The sequence below is a fragment of the Esox lucius genome, chromosome 23 (assembly GCF_011004845.1).
Source record: "Esox lucius isolate fEsoLuc1 chromosome 23, fEsoLuc1.pri, whole genome shotgun sequence".
In the NCBI taxonomy this organism is placed as follows: domain Eukaryota; kingdom Metazoa; phylum Chordata; class Actinopteri; order Esociformes; family Esocidae; genus Esox; species Esox lucius.
Genome location: NC_047591.1, coordinates 2,748,730 through 2,769,274, shown reverse-complemented (window position 1 = coordinate 2,769,274; position 20,545 = coordinate 2,748,730). Strand labels below are relative to the sequence as shown.

Here is a 20,545-nt window from a genome sequence, read left to right as displayed (position 1 = left end):
TGACGCTGGCCATAGCATTGTGGTCTGGGCTGGTCAATGGAGGTCAAGCATGGTAGGAAATTGGATCAAATGACACAACATTGTAGAAGTGGTGTCCATAAGGATTCAGTGGGGGAAACATAGTGTTTGCTATTAGCTTGTGCAAAAGGTACCTCCTCAACATGTTTTAATTGTGCAGAAGTTACCTCCTCCTACATCCCTTTATACAGGGCTCTGAATGTGGCCAGTGAAGATGACTGGTTAGCCAAAGACTGGTAAGATCCCACCTTTGAAACCGGGACAACCTAAGACAGACACAGACGTGCATCTGACCACATCAAATATACGTAGTACGTAGGTCCACACACACACACAAGTACCGTGGGATTATTGAAGACACTGAATAAAGACAATATATTTATGAGGAAGAACACTTCTCTGCACGCCTGTGATGGCTGAGGGAACTAAAGTAATGGCTTATTAATGCAGACTTATGTTCCCCCTTGATTCTGGCACACCAATGATTTGCAGGCTAATATGTTTATCTGGGGTTGTGGGGTCCCAGTGCCTACTATGGATTGCAGTGCTGTGGTCATTGATGTCCATGATAGTTTTGGGTTTGTTTGCCGGTGTGTGTGTGGGAGTGTAGGTGTACATGCATAAAAAAATATACTTCTAATATTCTTGTAACCAAAGGTTCTTCTTTGATTCTAAAAAATAAATTTCCCAGAACATTGTAGGAAATAGTGTTTTATGTGAAACCTTTAGAGAATGTTGTGATTTTGGTAAAGTAGAATTACTTGGTTTTGAGTATGTTCATAAAATGTACAGATACAACATTACTTTTTGCTGTATTTCTGAACTTTAATGTAACTTTTCCCAGTGGTTAACATTTGGTTATTAGTTAAATTAAAAGTATTGGAACGTTGTAAGAACGTTCTACCCATACAGTGGGAAGAACAAGTATTTAATACACTGCCGATTTTGCAGGTTTTCCTACTTACAAAGCATGTAGAGGTCTGTAATTTTTATCATGGATACACTTCAACTGTGAGAGACAGAATAAAAAATCCAGAAAATCACATTGTATGATTTTTAAATAATTAATTTGCATTTTATTGCTGAACATAAGTATTTGATCACCTACCAACTAGTAAGAATTCCGGCTCTCACAGACCTGTTCGTTTTTCTTTAAGAAGCCCTCCAGTTCTTGCCTGTATTAACTGGAACTGTTTGAACTTGTTACCTGTATAAAATACACCTGTCCACACACTCAATCAAACAGACTCCAACCTCTCCACAATGGCCAAGAGCAGAGAGCTGTGTAAGGACATCAGGGATAAAATTGTAGACCTGCACAAGGCTGGGATGGGCTACAGGACAATAGGCAAGCAGCATGGTGAGAAGGCAACAACGGTTGGCGCAATATTTTGAAAATGGAAGAAGTTCAAGATGACAGTCAATCTCCCTTGGTCTGGGGCTCCATGCAAGATCTCACCTCGTGGGGCATCACTGATCATGAGGAAGGTGAGGGATCAGGCCAGAACTACATGGCAGGACCTGGTCAATGACCTGAAGAGAGCTGGGACCACAGTCTCAAAGAAAACCATTAGGAACACACTACGCTGTCATGGATTAAAATCCTGCAGCGCATGCAAGGTCCCCCTGTTCAAGCCAGCGCATGTCCAGGCCCGTCTGAATTTTGCCAATGACCATCTGGATGATCCAGAGGAGGAATGGGAGATGGTCATGTGGTCTGATGAGACAAAAATAGAGCTTTTTGGTCTAAACTCCAATCGCCGTGATTGGAGGAAGAAGAAGGATGAGTACAACCCCAAGAAAACCATCCCAACCGTGAAGCATGGAGGTGGAAACATCATTCTTTGGGGATGCTTTTCTGCAGAGGGGACAGGACGACTGCACCGCATTGAGGGGAGGATGGATGGGGCCATGTATCGCGAGATCTTGGCCAACAACCTCCTTCTCTCAGTAAGAGCATTGAAGATGGGTCATGGCTAGGTCTTCCAGCATGACAACGACCCGAAACACACAGCCAGGGCAACTAAGGATTGGCTCCATAAGAAGCATCTCAAGGTCCTGGAGTGGCCTAGCCAGTCTCCAGACTTTAACCCAATAGTAAATCTTTGGAGGAAGCTGAAAGTCCGTATTTCCCAGCAACAGCCCCGAAACCTGAAGGATCTGGAGAAGGTCTGTATTGAGGAGTTTGCAAACCTGGTCAAAAACTACAGGAAATGTATGATCTCTGTAATTACAAACAAAGGTTTCTGTACCAAATATTAAGTTCTGCTTTTCTGAAAGCAACTTACGTCATACAATAAAATGCAAATTAATTACTTAAAAATCATACAATGTGATTTTCTGGATTTTTGTTTTAGATTCCGTCACTTACAGTTGAATAGTACCTATGATCAAAATTACAGACTTCTACATGCTTTGTAAGTGGGAAAACCTGCAAAATGGGCAGTGTTTCAAATACTTGTTCTCCCCACTGTATATTTAAGGTAATGAGTCAAAGAATCATTCTAAATCAACAATGACTATTTATATGAACAGGTTAGGGGTGTAGTATAGTCATTTGTTATGTATGAAGAATATTTATGCTAGTAACTTAACTATGATGTTGTCTAGCTTATCTAGCCACCATAATTTGTTAATTTCATGGAAATTTACAAATTAAGTCTCACATCCATCTTGCTACAGATTTAAGAAAAGTTAAGAAAACCATCCGTGGAAACCTTGTGGGAAAATTCTGAGAACCTTTAGGAAACATTCAGGAAATGTTCCCAGAATGTTTTCAACTTTCAGAGAACCTTCCCAGAACATTGTTAACTATGTAACCTTTTGAGAACATTCTCTGAACTTTCAAAAAAAATTCTAAGAACATGTAGAAAACCAACCATGCAAACTTTTGGGAACAGTGCTTTGTTCCATTCCCTCCACAAATGTAAATCTACTTTTGTTATTTTGGTAGGTATTGTTCTGCTAAATTAATTGTCGCAGACAGTAATTCTCCTAATAACAACCACCCATAGTAGCAAATGTTTTAAATTTCTTTTAGTGTTTGCTCTTTATTATAACTCACAATGTTATTGACATACATATCTGTGATACATGTGGAGTTTAAAATGATCAGTTTATAGTCACAACTCTACTGTACCCTTTAATTTAAAGTTTCTCCATAGTTTTCACTCCTCCAAAGTTTATTTATCTGTGTATGTTTTGTATTGTGTAGGATTTGGTGGATCCAGTCAGCACTCCCTCAACTTCTGCCGCAGTGACCGGCACATTTGAACTGACTGCTAGAGCGCTACGCTCCACTGACTGGTAAGGACTGTTCACCCATTGACCTCTTATTACACTGCCCCTAAGCGATATCTTGCAAATGTAGTGACGCTAACAGAACAGCCATATCGTCCATGTTCAGTGTTTTACTAGACCTAGTTGATCAGAGTCAACCCACTTCACAGAAGATGACTACTACTTGTTATTCATGGTTGTTATATGGTGAAATATGGTGCGTATCACTGACTAAATTAATGATGTGACCAACCTTATGCTATCTGTGCATGGTTTATTAGAAATTATAGCTGTTATAGCTAAGACCCATCTCTCGGTTCATATTGGAAGTTTGTCCAAAGACTGACCATGGCATATGTTGTAATGCTGGTCCACGCTCTTCCATACAGTTTGCATATTTTTGTTTGTGTGTGTGTGTGCAAATATTTTTGTGTGTCTCTATCCTTTCTTCTCTGTGTGTTTGTGTGTTTTTGTGTGTGTCTTCGTCACTGAAGTGTAATGTTTACAGCTTGTGGCCATGTCCTAGGCCTGTGTATTAGATTGGTTTGGCAGCGGTCATCTCTCTGTCACACTGACCCGGACAATGCCCACTGTGTGTGTGAACCAGAGTGGACCTATCCCTGCTGTGTGTGTTTGTGAGAGTGTTGTGTGTGTGTGTTCGTGTGTGTGTGTGTGTGTTTAGCTGCTCTTTTTCGTTAGTCCACTATTCGTCCATGCTTTACCACAAAGGCTTTTTTTCAGTGGAAATGATTAACGTTGAATTGCTATATGAACAAACAATGGGTTAATAAGTAATCATCAAACATGGCAATTGTCTGTGTTGATTGGACAAAAAACTTTCAGCGTCCTAAAAATAATGTAGATCTATTGAGTTCATTTTCTAGTGTCTCAAGGAACAGTAATCGGGTTTGAGAAAGTTTTCACCACATCTTTGGCCATTTTCATTTGTATTGTCCTCATAACATCAGCATTCATACACATCTGTGCGTCTGGTTCCAGACGGTCTATCCGATCCCCATTCTCCCATGGTAACCTGCGTATTGAGCTCCATAATTGGTTACTAGCTTGCCTGTGACTGGCTGTGATCAGCCGAATGATGGAAATGTATCGGGCGGCTATTAAAACATTACAGAAGCCATTACTGGTGCCCGTCCGGACTAACGAACATATGCTTTCTCCACCAACGCCTAAACTCTTATTTATGGATTTAATTTAATGTGCGGGAAGAATTCTAAATTAAATTTGGTCTTGTGCTGCCTCCGGAGAGTGGCGGAGTGTAATAGCATGGTAATTTCTCACACAATTTTATGAGGAATGGGGAAATAAATGAATTGTGACAAGCTGTAATGATTGGGGCTTGGAATAGTTGCAGCTGAACAGTTTGAGGGCCGGTGTTCTGGCACTGAGCTGAAAGAGAGCTAGTTGGAGATAACGCAGGCACACACACACGCACATGCCCACAAACGCAGGTATACATACACAGGCAGGCACTTTGGCACACACATACATACTGTCGATTGACAGAAACACCCACTGTGTTTTCGATCTTTATTTAACGCAGAACAGAAGGATACTTTTTGACACTATTGGAGGAAAACCTAAAACCATACGACCGAGCAGATGTGTTAAAATTTGATTTGTATGTTTCATCATTGTATGTTTGTTAATAGGAAAGCTTTGATGTTTGTTTTTGTTCTTTTATGGTTTTATTTCAGTGTTCAGCCACATTGTTTTCAGTAGCGGTGATTTGTGGTTTCAAAAGCACCATCCCTCTGTCCCTTTCCAATGTTGTGAACTAGTGAAGACTAGTGAAGAGAGAGGTGTCAGTACAGTAGGGGGAGGCAGAGGAAAGGACAGCTCAGGAAGGGAGGGCAGAGGTCTTGGAAATGGCAAGACCGGGGGTCCCGTTCCCCTGTCTATTGTCATCCAAGTGTGTGTGATGTCATTAGACTGCATATGTCGTACAATGGACCATAGAGGAACAGCAGGTCATCTATGTCAAGGTCACCACATACTAGCATTCAAAGGCTGCAGCCTTTCGAGCAGACTCCATCTCTTTAGTAATAACCCCACACCTCTGCTCTCTCACTCTCTCTCTCTCTCTCTCTCTCTCTATATATATATATTTCTCAGCTGTCTTTTTCTCTCTCCCTCTGCTGTCCTGTTCTTTGTCTCTGACACACTCCTCTTTTGATATGTATCTCTATTTGAACCATAATGAGGGAAATGTATAATGTTATGCAGTTCATGTAACCTGAAAAGATAGTCTCTATATTGTCAGTGACTTTCCGTGGCACACATAATACACTTGACTGGGCAGTTGCTGTGAGTGTGGGGGTGGAAGAGCCAAGTGTGCATGTCTGTGTGTGTTTTTTTGTGCGGCCAAATGAAAGTGGGCATTAGTGTCCTCTGAATGTGTCACCAGGCTAAAAGAGGGCCACCTGTTTTTGTGTGTATGTTTTTGTGTTTATGGGTGTCTGCAGTGTTCCCATTGTGTGTGTGTTTCTGTGTGTCTGGAGTTTTTCACAGTGTGTTTGAGTGTGTGTCTGCCATGTTCGCACACAGTGTGGGTGTGTGCGTGTGTTTATGTGTCTGTGTATATCTGTGTGTGTATGCTTGCAGAAGCCATTATAGTTTATTTATTTATCCTGTTCCATTTTGTGGATTTTCCATCATGTGGTGTTAAATGATTAATCCCACTGTCCCTCTACCCCAATTGGACTCCTTGGGGACCAACATCAGCAGGCCTCAGCGTTCCTCTGCATTATGCATGACTGGACAGGGATGGACACCCTGACCGCCACCACCACATGTGCGTTTTGTGGAAGTGTGGGTCTTAGTGCGTGGAGTATCCGCTTCACAGACCAGATTCCAAATGTTCTCACCATTTGCCGTTACACTTTGGTTTAGTCAATGTTTAAAAAACAAACATTTTATCCTGAGTGACTTACTGTAGTGATTGGATATACACTCACCTAAAGGATTATTAGGAACACCTGTTCAATTTCTCATTAATGCAATTATCTAATCAACCAATCACATGGCAGTTGCTTCAATGCATTTAGGGGTGTGGTCCTGGTCAAGACAATCTCCTGAACTCTGAAGGTGATTTAAGAAATTTTGAGCGTGGCATGGTTGTTGGTGCCAGACGGGCCGGTCTGAGTATTTCACAATCTGCTCAGTTACTGGGATTTTCACGCACAACCATTTCTAGGGTTTACAAAGAATGGTGTGAAAAGGGAAAAACATCCAGTATACGGCAGTCCTGTGGGCGAAAATGCCTTGTTGATGCTAGAGGTCAGAGGAGAATGGGCCGACTGATTCAAGCTGATAGAAGAGCAACTTTGACTGAAATAACCACTCATTACAACCGAGGTATGCAGCAAAGCATTTGTGAAGCCACAACACACACAACCTTGAGGCGGATGGGCTACAACAGCAGAAGACCCCACCGGGTACCACTCATCTCCACTACAAATAGGAAAAAGAGGCTACAATTTGCACGAGCTCACCAAAATTGGACAGTTGAAGAATGGAAGAATGTTGCCTGGTCTGATGAGTCTCGATTTTGGGATGTGGTGGAACGGGAGCTTCGTGCCCTGGATGTGCATCCCACAAATCTCCATCAACTGCAAGATGATATCCTATCAATATAGGCCAACATTTCTAAACAATGCTTTCAGCACCTTGTTGAATCAATGCCACATAGAATTAAGGCAGTTCTGAAGGCGAAAGGGGGTCAAACACAGTATTAATATGGTGTTCCTAATAATCCTTTAGGTGAGTGTATATTTTCCCACTGGCCATGTCGTTAAAAGAGTCCCCCTCTACCGATTGAGCTACACAGGACCAGTCTTTTATTGTGTGGCTTTATTTACCTAGCATAATAAACCATGCATAACCTTACGTTTACACATAGTCAATTAGCAAACTGTCACACGCATTTCAATCAATGACCTTAGGTGTGTGCGAGTAGTTCCCTCTGGCTATTCATGTTCGCACCTAAAGTCACTCTCTCCCTCAGATTTTCCTGCTAATGAAACCCCACTCTCATTTAAATGCAGTGCAGAGTTAACCCCACTCAGAGGGTTTGCTTACTGCACATCAATCCCTACCTCCCTGAATGCCACAACGCGACATGGCTACAAGGTTCACCCCTCAGACACACAGGTAATTAATGGGATTGTGACAGTGAGACAGACAGAGACATTAGGGAACGTAAAAAATTGGGTTAAACCTCATGTCAAGGTACTATTACAAGTGAGTACACAGGTTCTCACCTAAGCACACTCTTACTTTACTCTCAATTAGAATGTTGGTTCTCTGAAAATGACTGATGCTAGTTCTGGTTTTCTTGAGTTGCCACCAAGGATTTGCCTGGATTTCCATCAACATCACTACGTACAAATTACATTCCTTCTCCACCAGTCTGGATTTGTGTCCTCCTAGACTTTTCAAATGAAAGATAACACATTCTCATTTACAGCAACAACCTGGGAGCATCAGGGATAACTGCCTCGCTCAGGGACAAAAAAATCTTTCACCTTGCCATCTCATGCATTCAATCAAGCAGCCTTTTAGTAACTAGTGAGATGATCTAACGGGTAGACTATCTGCCACCTTCAAATACGTTATTTCTAAATTTAGATTAGAATATTGGAAATACTGGAAACACATTACTTTTCTGATAGACTGTTCAGTAAGATGACACCTATCACTTTGATAGTTTGTTGGTTGTAGACAATCCAAATTATGATCAGCAAAGTCATTTTGAGGTCACAAAAACAAGACCGAATGTATGCAGTGCTGAATAGAGCAGTGGAATTCCATATTGAGTTGTTGGGCAAGTTAGGTAGTACGTGTTTGGCGTTTGTGAACCAAAGGGGTTAGTTCTATGTTTAGTGTTTAGTGCTAAGCTCTATAATATTTCCTGTTGTTCTCAGACGGTCTGGTGCCCTTGACTTGGAGGACTACAACTTGAACTCATAGTTAATGTTAGTATTCAACGTTTGTCCATGGGCAGATAAACGTCTAAAGAGTTAACATCAAAAGGTACAAAAAAAGGTTAGGTTAAAATAACTTTTGTGTTTCGAACTATTGTTTTTATTCGGTTTGTAAACATCCTTCACCACAAGATCATTGATTTAATCACTAAGGTTATGTTGAAATATAATTAGTACATCAAAACAATTTATTGTGCAATTCTCTAAGTTTAGTCATTGTAACAGTCAGTTTAGTTAAAAAAACAATATGGAATAAGTCATGTTTCTAAATGACTGTTTGAAGTGCAAAAGGTAATTTGTTACAGTATATTTAACTGTTTAACATTAGGCAAACCTCTAACTGTACACTACACTAAAAAAAATATATATATATTGCATGGGTTTTTTGTCTAATCAAATGTAACAAACAGATTTTTTTTTTTGTCCACATCACAATATCTTTATTTTTCATGCACTATATATGGTTTTCATAGACCATCCTCTTCCATGATAAAACAGAGATTAAGGGGGTAGGTATAGCTTCAGAAATTGGATACAGGCCCAAAACCATTCCTGAACAACCTCTGAATTGTGGAACTTAGCATTATCATGTTCGCACCTACATAATTTAATTGAGGAACTCAATGAAGCTGAGCAGCCCCAGCATTGCAGGCATGGTGAAGGGGCTTATGTCCTACAACCCCAACATTGTCCAGGCACTTGGAGAGTGGTTCATTGGCCAATGAAACGGTGTCCACAGTGCCAACTATTTGGACAAGTAGAAGCCTGCTTTATCAGCAAATATCTAATTGTGATGGTACACAGCAACCCAGTTTGGACATACACTGTCCAGGGTCTCTCTGGTTCATTCTTCTACCTTCCTGTCTATTCTGCCCCAATATTGAAAGACATTTCCAGCGTGTGATGGTATAAATGCAAAAAGTGCATAAAAGTGAGGCAAAAAGGGAAAAGATAAAAAAACGGACGATTGCAATTCAATAGTCTTTCTTTTTATGTATTCTTTAATGTATTAACAAGTGCACCAACACTGTAACGACAGACAATATATCCGTGAGGTGCGGTGGGTGAACAACAGAATATAAACACAACTAAACAGGGATTGGAAACAGGGATGCGCAGCTGCCATCACTGTCCTGCCGGTGGTTAGTACACTGGCGAGGTGCAGCGGAAGGGGACGTTACACAGTGTTCACAGTCTTATATCGTTACCAATTGTGGTTATTGGTAATCATGTCCTGTATTTGACAGTATTGCATTGTACATAGGCATTGCAGCAGCCTTTGGTGACTTTGATGGATTTCAATCCCACTGTGGTTACAAACAAATCTGTGCCTTATGATGGTGATTGTGTATTTTTGAATCTGAATTTAGTAAGCAAAACAATATAAAATATATACAGTACATTCACCAAATGGTTGAGTGATGAGGAACAATGAGCACAGTGATTAAAAGGTATTTTATAGTGCTGTCAAATGATTAAAATAATTCATTGTGATTAATCGCATAATGTTCAGTAGTTAACCGCAATTTTAAAATGTGTTTAGATTTTGCCCTTAATACACACTTTTCTGTTTAAAAAGCAGTGCATTATGGTAAAGACATACTTTGTTTTATTGTAAACTATGGACAGTACTTGACTTTGATTTAAATAAATTCAAGTTGTTAATGCCCTTAATTTAGTTTAATATACAAATAATGTCAGTCCATAACTTACCACAATAACTGGCTGCATCTAAATGTAGCCCATGTAAATAGAATGTTGCCATCTCATATTGTTTTCTTGATAAACGCACCAAGGACAATATATGCTATGTTAGGCTACTGTGTAAAACACATATTATCCCCTCTTATCTGGACAGCTACATGGTGTTCAGGCATTTAACCCATTGAATCACACCTAAGCTGGTTAAGGTATTGTCCTTTGACGTTTAGTCTGAAATGTGGTTAGAATGTGGTTCATGTGGGTGCCTGTAAACATAAGATTTCCTGAAAGATGTCTTTATTACAGTATCTTTACAATATCTTTATTACATGTTTCCCAAATTCAACCAAATACATGAGGTAGGCTACTTGAATAGGCAATGGCATGAGTCATGGTGGCTACAGATGTTATACACAAATATTAAATCAGGATACATCTGTACAGCAATTCATACAGTTGTTTGCTAATTCTACCATGAGAATATGCTTTGGTGAAAACATTAATGCTTAGCTTAGAAAATAAATTCAATAATGACAACTTACCATGCTACAAGCAAAGTGTTAGCAGGTGGATTCATGCAACAGAGCTAGCGGAGCCATGGCTAGCATTCCTGTTTGATGGGTTTTTGTAGTAAGACTGAGGTAGAAGAGATATTCCCATTTCCTCACATCCATTGCACAAACGGATGTGCAGCCTACTAATGTGTTTTAGGCTGTTGTTGTTAAATTAGTGTACAGTAAACATGATTCACGACATGAATGCCAACTGTCCAATGATGTACTGTATTGAAAGAAATTCTGTGAAGAGCTCAGGTCAAGTCAACCACCAATAAAGTTACTGGTAGACAATAAATGTGTGATAGTAGCGCGATAGTAGTACAGTACTACTAGCTGGGCTAATAAACAAAGCAAACAGCATGAACAGAAGGCAACAGGCGGTGAGCTGCCGAAATGTATCTGATGTAGCATACATAGGAAACATGAAAATAGCTAGCTACTACTCTAAATCGCCCTGGTATTGATTTCTGATTACAGTACTACAAGCTGGGCTAGTAAACAAAGCAAACAGCATGAACACAAGGCTACAGGCGGTGAGCTGCCGAAATGTATCTGATGTAGCATACATAGGAAACATGAAAATAGGCAGCCACTAGTCTAAACTCGCCCTGGTACAGTTTTCCGATTACAGTCCTACTAGCTGGGTTAGTAAACAAAGCAAACAGCATGAACACGCGGCTACAGGCGGTGAGCTGCCGCAATGTATCTGATCCAGCATACGTACAGAAACATGAGAATAGCCAGCTACTAGTGGAACTTACCCTGGTAATATTTTCAGATTACAGTACTATACTAGCTGGGCTAGTAAGCAAAGCAAACAGCATTTACAGACGGCAGCTCAGATCTTTATCCACAGAAAGTTAGCTAGTTAACCTCATTTGCCAATTGTTTTTGCATGGTAATTAGTTATAGCCAATTGCTAACAACAGTATGAGGTTATTCTAGGCAGCTAATATTGTCCTTGATGGCAAGCTGACATTATTAGAAGCTGGTAGTAGTAGCAAAACTTGCGAACAATGTCTGCTAGATAGATGTACAGTCAGTAACTATAGCCATGTCTGCTCTGTCTGTATAGCTAGCTACATTAACACCAATAGGGCAAATATTAACAACAGTGTGAGGTTAGCTAGGTAGCTAGCATTTTAGAATTGCCACATCAGCTTAGAATCTTAATGCATTTTGCTCCATGATGAGTTCAATCCATCGTGGATAGGCAGCTGTACCAATATTCACTGTGAACGGCGTCTATCTGCCTCTCTTTTAACAGATTCTTTTGTACCAAACCGTATTTTCTTAGGTACCGTCTGACCATCTTCAATTGGTTTTAATAAAATTGGCTAGTGTCACTCACTGTTTGATCCAAAAAATGCGAGTAGTCACTTCCTTACTTTGTCCAGCCTCAGCTCTTTTTTTGATACGTCAAACGCATCACTTGATGTGCATAGGATAACATTTCCCGCCACTGTGAGAGCCAACCACATTTTTCTTTAGGAGCAGCACACTGTATATAGAGGTTTTTCAGATGCAGGCCTGGGACTATCTGATATGGTAGCCATTCATCCACGATCCAGATTAATAGAATAGTGATGTGTTAATGCAAAAAAACTTACGTACTTCAGCTTTAACGGTGACCAAAATGTTTATGGCGTAAAATATTTTAAATTAATTGCACACTTTAACAAGTTAACTTTGACAGCGCTAGTATTTTAACAATTGAGAAGAAACTCCTATCATAATTTAATGTGCTTTAAATTAATATAATGTATTTCAATATGATACATTTATTTATTACACACTGATGTTTGATCTTGTTTGTTGAACTCATTCAAAGTCAAATGTGAGTTTTGAAAAAAGGTAATTTTGGATTTTCTGTTGTCTGTTTTGTATTAAGAGTTGTGAAACATTGCCACATACATGTTTGAATAGCACTATAGCAACCAAAAAACAGTAAGGTTAAGATTTAAGATTAGGCTGAGGCTTATGTATTACCATGTAATGAAACCGTGAAACCTATTATTTATTTATTCCAAATGGTTAGGGTTTGGGATTGGGAAAGTCTAAAAACTAAAAAATCTAAGAAACAGATGACCTCAGCTAACATCCAATAGACTTGGGCGAGTTTAAGATCGAGGCATGTCTTCCTCATAGGCATGTACTCCGCAATGTACATCCAACCAGGAAGTCAGACCAGTGCATTTGAGGATAAGCTCACGTGACTGAAGATCTCAGGTAACTGTAGCGGTTGGTCATTCTAATATCCTAATCCTGTCCATGGAACCAGTTATATTTTACACCAATCAGCTTTGTTATTTCAGATCAGGTTTTCTTTACATTACTCTCTATTTTCATTTTTAAAGTTGGTTACAGATTCACAGGTGGTCGTTGGTGTGTCCCTGAGATGTCAGTGTCTTCATTGGTATTCGTTTTCTATTTCCCTGGAATGCATTCTCAGTTATATCTCTCCATTGCTCTGGTGAGTATGTGTAGCCTGTGTGAAACAGAAGATGAAAGGGCTTCAAGTGAAGACCACTTGTTCATTACAACGCCCTGGTATGCATTCAAGAGAATACTCACAATACAGTGCTTCCTAAATTGCTTCCTTTTCCCTATATAGTGCACTACATTTGAGCAGAACCCTATGGGCCCTTGGGGCCTTAGCCATCAGAGATCTAGTAGTCATACCAATATCTGTAAGACTGTAGTGGAGTACTCCAGTTTGATGACCACTGAAAGACAAGTATAAGAGCACTGTCATTGGCTTGACTTGCACAAAGTCATGTTTTCCCTTGGATTTAATGTTTTGTCACAATACTGTTTTGAACATTGGTTTTGATGCTGATGACCAACTTACCATTCTACTCGATGCATCCTCAAAGATAGCTGATTAAGATTTGATTAAGATTACTAGGAAGAAAATGAGTAACTAAACCAGTGTTTGTCAAATAGATATTGAATGCAGTATAATATTAACAAAAATGACATTACACAGGATTATAACAAGTGATAACAATTATACAATCTACAGTGGCTTTAAAAGCATTCACCTTGTTGGAATTTTGCACATTTTACTGTGTTAAAACATGATATCATAACTGTTATAACATCAGTTATAATATCATGTTTTAACAAAGTAAAATGTGCAAAAGTCCAACAAGATGAATGCTTTTAGGTTTTTAGGTGAACAACACAAAACAGTCTATAATGTCCAAGCGAGACATTTTTTTATTAGTTACAAATTAATTGTCCAGGTATTCAGTCCTTTAGTCGGTGTTGGGTTTGCGCCATTGGCAGCAGTTACAACCAAGTGTCTGTGCACAGCTGGAGTAATTTTTGCACATTCCTCTGCAAACCTGCTCAACCTCCATCAAATTGGTAAGGGTCCTTTTGTGAAGAGCAACTCTTTTCACATATTCTCAATTGGATTGAAGTCCGGACTTTGACTGGGCCCCTCTAGGACCTTGACCTTTTTGTTTTTGAGACATTCTAGGGTGGCTTTGGCTCTATGCTTATTACTGTTGTCCTGCTGGAAGAAGAATCTTCTCTTGAATCATATTGCTCTTGTAGACATCAGCAAGTTTTCTTCAGATTTCTCTGTACTTGTAACACGTGCTGTATCTATTTTGCCCTCTATTGTCACAAGCTTTCCAGGCCTTAATGCAGGCAAGCTTCCCCACAACATGACACTGCCGCCACCATGCTTCAAAGTAAGGATGGTGTTGTCAGGATTATGTGCAGTGTTAAGCTTGCACTAAACATAGTGCTTAGCTTTGAGGCCAAAAAGCACTAACCATATAATCATCTTCCACTCTGTGTCTCACATTCTTCTTGGCAAACTCTGAGACTGAGACTTGATGTGATATTCATGACCTTGGAACTGATTAATTGTGGTACCTTTGGATATTTGCATTGCTTTGTTCAAATACTTGATGGTTTCATAATGTTTGAGTTCACAATTCAGCTCCTATCCAAGATAAATTTTTTAGGCTAGGGAGTGGCACAGAGATATTGCCCCACATACACAACAGCATGGTTATTAAGAGTTTCAGCTTCAAGGTCCTTCAAACATAATTCATACGGGAGAAAATATCATTCAAGTGTTGTGGAGATTTTGCTAACTACCAGCAACGGTGCAAATGTAGCAAAATCCATCAAAATATATATATTTTTTTATATACAGGCTGTAACTTGAAATCTGAAGTGTTACAGTTTTCAAAATGTAACTTGATTTTTAAACTTACTTTAGCACATTAGGTTGGCTATGATTTCTATGATCTCCTTTCATAAGTGAGGTTATTTAAGTTGTTTACATTGCAATCGCAATTCATAATCTTTTATACAGTATTTGGCCCACAGAAATATTTTACTGCATTACTGATACATATAACCTTGTCCCTAGGCGATTGCGCAAAGACAATAATCATTCAATTGAAAGTTGACCTTGTGGAAGGGAACTTACTAATTAAAATGTTTGTCACCATTTAATTTGATCAGATAACAATGCTGTTAGGCGGAGCTCAAAATGGAGGCAGGGCCACTGACTTAAGGATGGGACTCTGGCAAAAACTGGCAGTGTTCTTACCGAACATTTTACCAGTAACTTGCCCTACTTACCTGCTACTTAATTAGCAAATGATATATCTAAGCTGGCAAACAAATAGCCTCACAGGGATGTCTAGCCTCATAGATGTGATGCTAATTCAACAACGTGATTGGCCAAATCACCCCCTTTTATTAATTTTTACCTTATGTATTTTGATCAAATCAATACAAATTATAAATGCATAATGTCAGCCTGCTGGCTGGATAAAGGGGTACTATGTATCTGTATAATTGCAAGCATAGCTAATGGCTTTTGGCTAAAACGGGGCACAGTGTTGGTAGACTAGAGGGTTACTCTAATTTGTGCACACTGTTAGTTTTGTGCATATTTTCTATATGCACAAAATTATTGTCTCTCAAAAATTGTGCACACATTTTGAGAGACAAGCATTTTGTGCAAATATAGAAAATGTCTGGGATCTTATATTTTAAGGGTAATACATATACCAACCAAGCGTGCCGCACAAGCCCTGAAAAGTGAAGCCAAAACGTCTCGATCGCCCCCTGGTGAGTGGTCCCAGTATAGGTCATAAACCCCGCCCTCCCCATGTTATTCAATGGGACGCGAGACCAACTAAACAATTAAATTACCCTTCAAATATCTTTTTTCCGAAGCTGGTTTCTGTCATTGCTCTAAAAACGGTGGTGTGACGTCGTGATTCACAGCTGTGATTGACAGCTATCTGAGCCAAGGAGCCACTGAAGCGACATCAGGCTTTTTTCGCGATCTTCGGAAGACTGAGGAGATTGGAGCTTTACATTTAATCTCTAAATTTCTATAATTGATATAATTTCACACGGACATAATGGGTTGTTCTGCAGTACATTGTGCTAACCGATCTGGCATTTTTTTCGGTAAGTTAAATTTATAAGCTATTTAATTAGTAAATAAATGTAATGGGCTAGCTAACGTTAGCTAAAAGACAACAAGCCTCGTTAATAGCCATGTTAATAGCTAGCAGGTGATCGTTAGCTAGAAGTTACCAATTATTTTTGTATTAGGCCTATTCTAAATTAAGGTTAAACATGATGTAAGTTAGGCTATAACATATCGTCTAGGTTTAACAAGCAAAGGTTGTACTGTACTTGGACTTGCGATTGATTACGGTATGCGCATTCTGCGAGGAAGAGTGAGGGCGGGGCACAGGGTTGGGGCCGTTGATTTCGCGGCTTTACGGCTTTACTTCCTGCTCGCTACTGCGCATAACTACTGCGCAGAACTGGTCCCAAGATCGCTATCTGCGCAGACGCAAGTCCAAGATGTCAGCGCCGTATCGGGACACTGGTGGCTTCAGTTTTCACCAATGGAAAAGAGCGAAAGGGCGTCATCCATTTTTTTTACAGTCTATGATACCAACAGTATATGTTGCATTTGTATTTTTGTTAATAAAGATATGAACATGGTCACCATGTTGTTAGTGTTCCATTGGCTCCTCTCTTCTCATGGCATGTGTCACAAAAACTCTCCTAATTCTCCCTCTCTCTCTCTTCTTGTCATTCCAGTTTCTCCTTATCTGCGCTTTCTCTTTCTCTGTTCATTCTTTTCTCTCTTTCTCTCCTTTTCTCTCTGTCTCTTACAATGTCCTGGAAGGGGGAGCGAGTGAGGGTTTGTTGTCTTCGCGGAAAAGCGAGACAGAGAGGTGTTGTCAGCATGGGGGAGGGGGTTGTCAACGGAATAAAGAGGGAGAGAGGGAGAACCCTGTCTCTAATATGGACCCTGCAGACAGCCAGCTAGCCTGGCCTCCATTGTTCCCCTGTGTGATGTTGAGAAGAAAGGGAAAGACAGAGAGAAAGAAAGAAGAGAGGGAGAGGGGAGAAAGAGTTGTTTGATAGAGCTGTGGAGTCTGTGAATGAACAGTGAAGGGCACCCATTGTCTTTTGGCGACCTCAATTTGGTACTGTATGGTCCCTTTTACTGCACTGTCTACCGCCACAATACCTCCTTTCTGTTCCCTCTCGCTTAAAGAAAGAAGGGATTAGTAAAACAGAGGAATTGCGTGTACAGATTCCAAAATATCAGCTACAACGCATTCAAAGGAGGGTAGAGATTGGTTTAAGTTTTGAATCACTTTTTCCCCCTACTTTCTCCCTTTTTGAGTTTCCTGTTCAGTTCTCTTTTCAACATTTCTCATCCCTTCTTTCTTCTCTCTCTCTCATTAGCTGAGGTAAATGTGATTGTGGTAATGTTTTTAACTACCAGTGGAATGCAGGGTATTTTAGGCTGGGGTATGACGAGCTAGCACAGCTGCATTTCCTGTTTATCCAGCGGATGTCTGAGATACTGAAGAGAGGAACAGGGCATGTATTCATCCTTCCTTCTCTCTACCTCTGCTTACCCCTTCTTCTGGGCCTCCTCCCATTCTTTTCTCCTTCTATGTCTCCATCACACTTTCTCTCTTTTTCTCTAGTTCATTCATTCTTGCTATGCTTTTCTCTCTCCTGACAATACTTCTTCCTGCTTTCTTTTTCTAACTCTTTCTGTGTTTTGCTCCATGACATGTTTTTTGCAAAAACCGATGTACTGCAATAATACCAATAGATGCGAAACCGGAGAAAGAGTAAGACTCTATTCCAGCTCACTGCTGAATCCTGTGTGATTTTTTGTGTCTTAACCTTTTTGTCCTTTTTTGTCTTTTTGTCTCGTGGTTCTACCTAGTCAGTGCTGGGTTTGAGTAGACGCACAGGAGTCAACGTTACACAACTTTCCACTTCAAGACTTTTTAAATCAATCTGGCTTTGGAGGATAGCTGGAGTGTAGTCCATCTACCATACAACTAAAGGTCCGTCTCACATCGATTGACTGGCTGTTTGAACCATTGTCCGGCATTGGTCTCATTTTAGTCAGACGCCCTAATAGGTTCTTTTCTTAGTGTTAGAATATCACTGAAAGTCACTTATCAGATCGGCTGGTTGTGAAGTTAATGTATCATACTGAATGTTGTGTTTTTGCATTATATGGATTGGATGTTTGAAGTAATTGGTTTTAGTTTTAGCCCAGAGTTAGAGTTAGTCTAGTTGTCTAGGCCACTGCCTCAAGAGTACACACAGTATCCCGCTAAAGCATTGGTTCCATTCACACGGCTCAAACACACTCTGAATAATGCATGAAATTACCCCCAAAAATATACAAAGCAAAATACAATAAAATAACCATATGATTTACCGAATGTGTAGAAAAGTCATTCCATTTGTATCTTTACAAATGGTGGAGAAATAACTGCCCTTTTTCTCTCCACCCCCCCAAAAAACAACTGAGCAACCCTGCTTTGAAATTCCGATTTGACCTACGGGGTAAAACAGTTCGCCCTAACCCTGGTTTAGTTCTTGAATATGTTCTGGCATACTTTGTTTACCACAATACATACATTCAAATTCCATCTCTTCAAAGTTAATAAAAATGTACTTCAACTTCAGAAGTGTCGCAACAGTACAAACTCGGCCTTCCCTCTGCTGAAGTGCAAATACGATCCTTGACCGTGTTCTGCATCCCTTTGTTGCTGCGTCGCGCCTTTTACTCAATCCCCCTCAAAGGCTGCTTCGACATAACGAAGATGGAAGATTAAACAACAACAGCATATTATATTTGTCTCTGAATTAAGCCTCCATCAATCTCACTTAATCGCTCTCTAATATCTCCTCTGACGCCGGAACAGAAGCTGAACGCTGTTCAAGGTTAATGAGCTTTGTTGTGTAACTTGTCCTTAGTAGCAGAGAGAAATGCTGAGGTGCTGGGCATATTAATATTAACAGTTTCAATACCTATAAGGGCATGTTAACTAGAGCCATCTTGGAGAAGGAGCATATACTGTACAGAGACGCATTTTAAAACAGCCATCATTGACAAAACGATTCAAACTGTCATTCCTTTTTTCTTTCTCTCTGTGGCCTGTCTGTCTGGATCTCTCACAGACACACTTCACAACCTTCTCTGTAAAACAAGCAAAGGCTTCCCACATGTTGTCGAGGGTAGAAACATTGACTCGCAGTTCCTCTCTGTCTTTCTCTCATGATGGCCACAGGTGGCTGGACCTCCCCTCCAGCACAGCTGGCCGGCCATTGTCTTCAAGCGATGCTGTACGCGTGCGAGTTAGCACGCATGTTGGTGTGACGCTTTGGTACTCTCTATATTAGCACCTGAGGTCACTCCCTTTCCTGGATATCTGTCCCCGCCTTCATGCAAATGAGTGCCCTGTTAATCCCCATCAGAGGGTGTTTGCCTGTGTGTGTGTGTGTGTGTGTGTATGATAAAAGCATAACAGATGGACTGCTGTTTATAGCCAGAACACAGAGGACCTGCCTGCTAAACATTATAGCAGTGGTTCATATGTTATCACAGGATTGAATAAAGAGAGGAGTGAAGAGAGGGGAGAGGAGACTGACAGTAACGGTTGAACCTCTAGGGAGCCTGTCAACTCGGTCAGCTTAGTGCGGTTGCAGATAATCAAGATATTTCCAAGCATGTCAAAAACGTCAGAGGTCAGGGTTTATGGCTGGTCAAAGAGGTGGACAGGGATGAACAGAGAGCACTCCTATCTCTGATCGATAATACAAGCTGTATATCCGTACGTGACACATGTGTAAATGTCTCCCCCTACCAACCCCCCCCCCCCCACACACACAAACACGCAATCCCATCAACTCTGGTCATCATTTTAGAATAGCCCAAGGAATGGCCAAACCAGCCGATAGGACGTTGGGATTTAGATGAGACAAGGAAGATGACAGGAAGTAGGAGGAGGAAGAATCTAATTCCAGTAAAAGAGTACTTCCCCTCGGCGGAGGGAGTTCAGGTCGCTAGGGAAACCATCGGTGAAGCAGCGAGGCGAGGCTAAGCGTGTGCCTGCAGAGGGGATCGAAACGCACCAGTTCACTTCCTATCGATTTTTCTCTGACGACTCCTCCCCTGCTCCCCCCCACCCCACTTTCCTCAGTAGCTGTGGAGCACTTTGTGTAGGTCACAGAGAGAGCCGGCAGTGTCCCCTCTCTTATTTCTCTCTTTTTCTCATTCACCCTCCTCCTGTCTCTCTGTCTCTCTTTTTCACTCTCTCTGCTGTTACATTTGTTTCTCTGAGCAGAGGTGTACTTTAATGGACTTGCCATCAGTCAAGGAGATCTACAGTGTGTCTACCTGGTAGCTCCTGAGGTGAAACGTGGTCTTACCGACCGCACATCTTTAAAAACATTCTAGTTTGACAATGACTGTAGTCCATGACCTTTCAAATGTTTGAATCCTATGCCTGTAATGTGATTTGTGGAAAACACTGTATTTGTATGTGTGTGTTGCTTGTTTGTCAGTGTGTGTTTTTGGGGGTGTTGATGAAAACAGAAAACACTTTCCTGTTCTAACGAATGGACACTAAAGTCTTCTCCTATTCTAGATATAATAAA

The 20,545-nt window shown here is 40.5% G+C and overlaps 1 protein-coding gene across 8 annotated transcripts in view; it reads left to right on the top strand.

Moving 5' to 3' along the window:
* sox5 (SRY-box transcription factor 5) overlaps positions 1–20,545 on the top strand; it is a 243,323-nt gene that overhangs the window by 103,184 nt on the left and 119,594 nt on the right. For all 8 annotated transcript variants that reach the window (XM_010886837.5, XM_034290025.1, XM_034290028.1 and 5 more), the window contains one exon: positions 3,233–3,324. The gene's annotated coding sequence lies outside the window, so the exon portion shown is untranslated. Of the gene's footprint in view, positions 1–3,232; positions 3,325–20,545 lie in introns of those variants that run through there.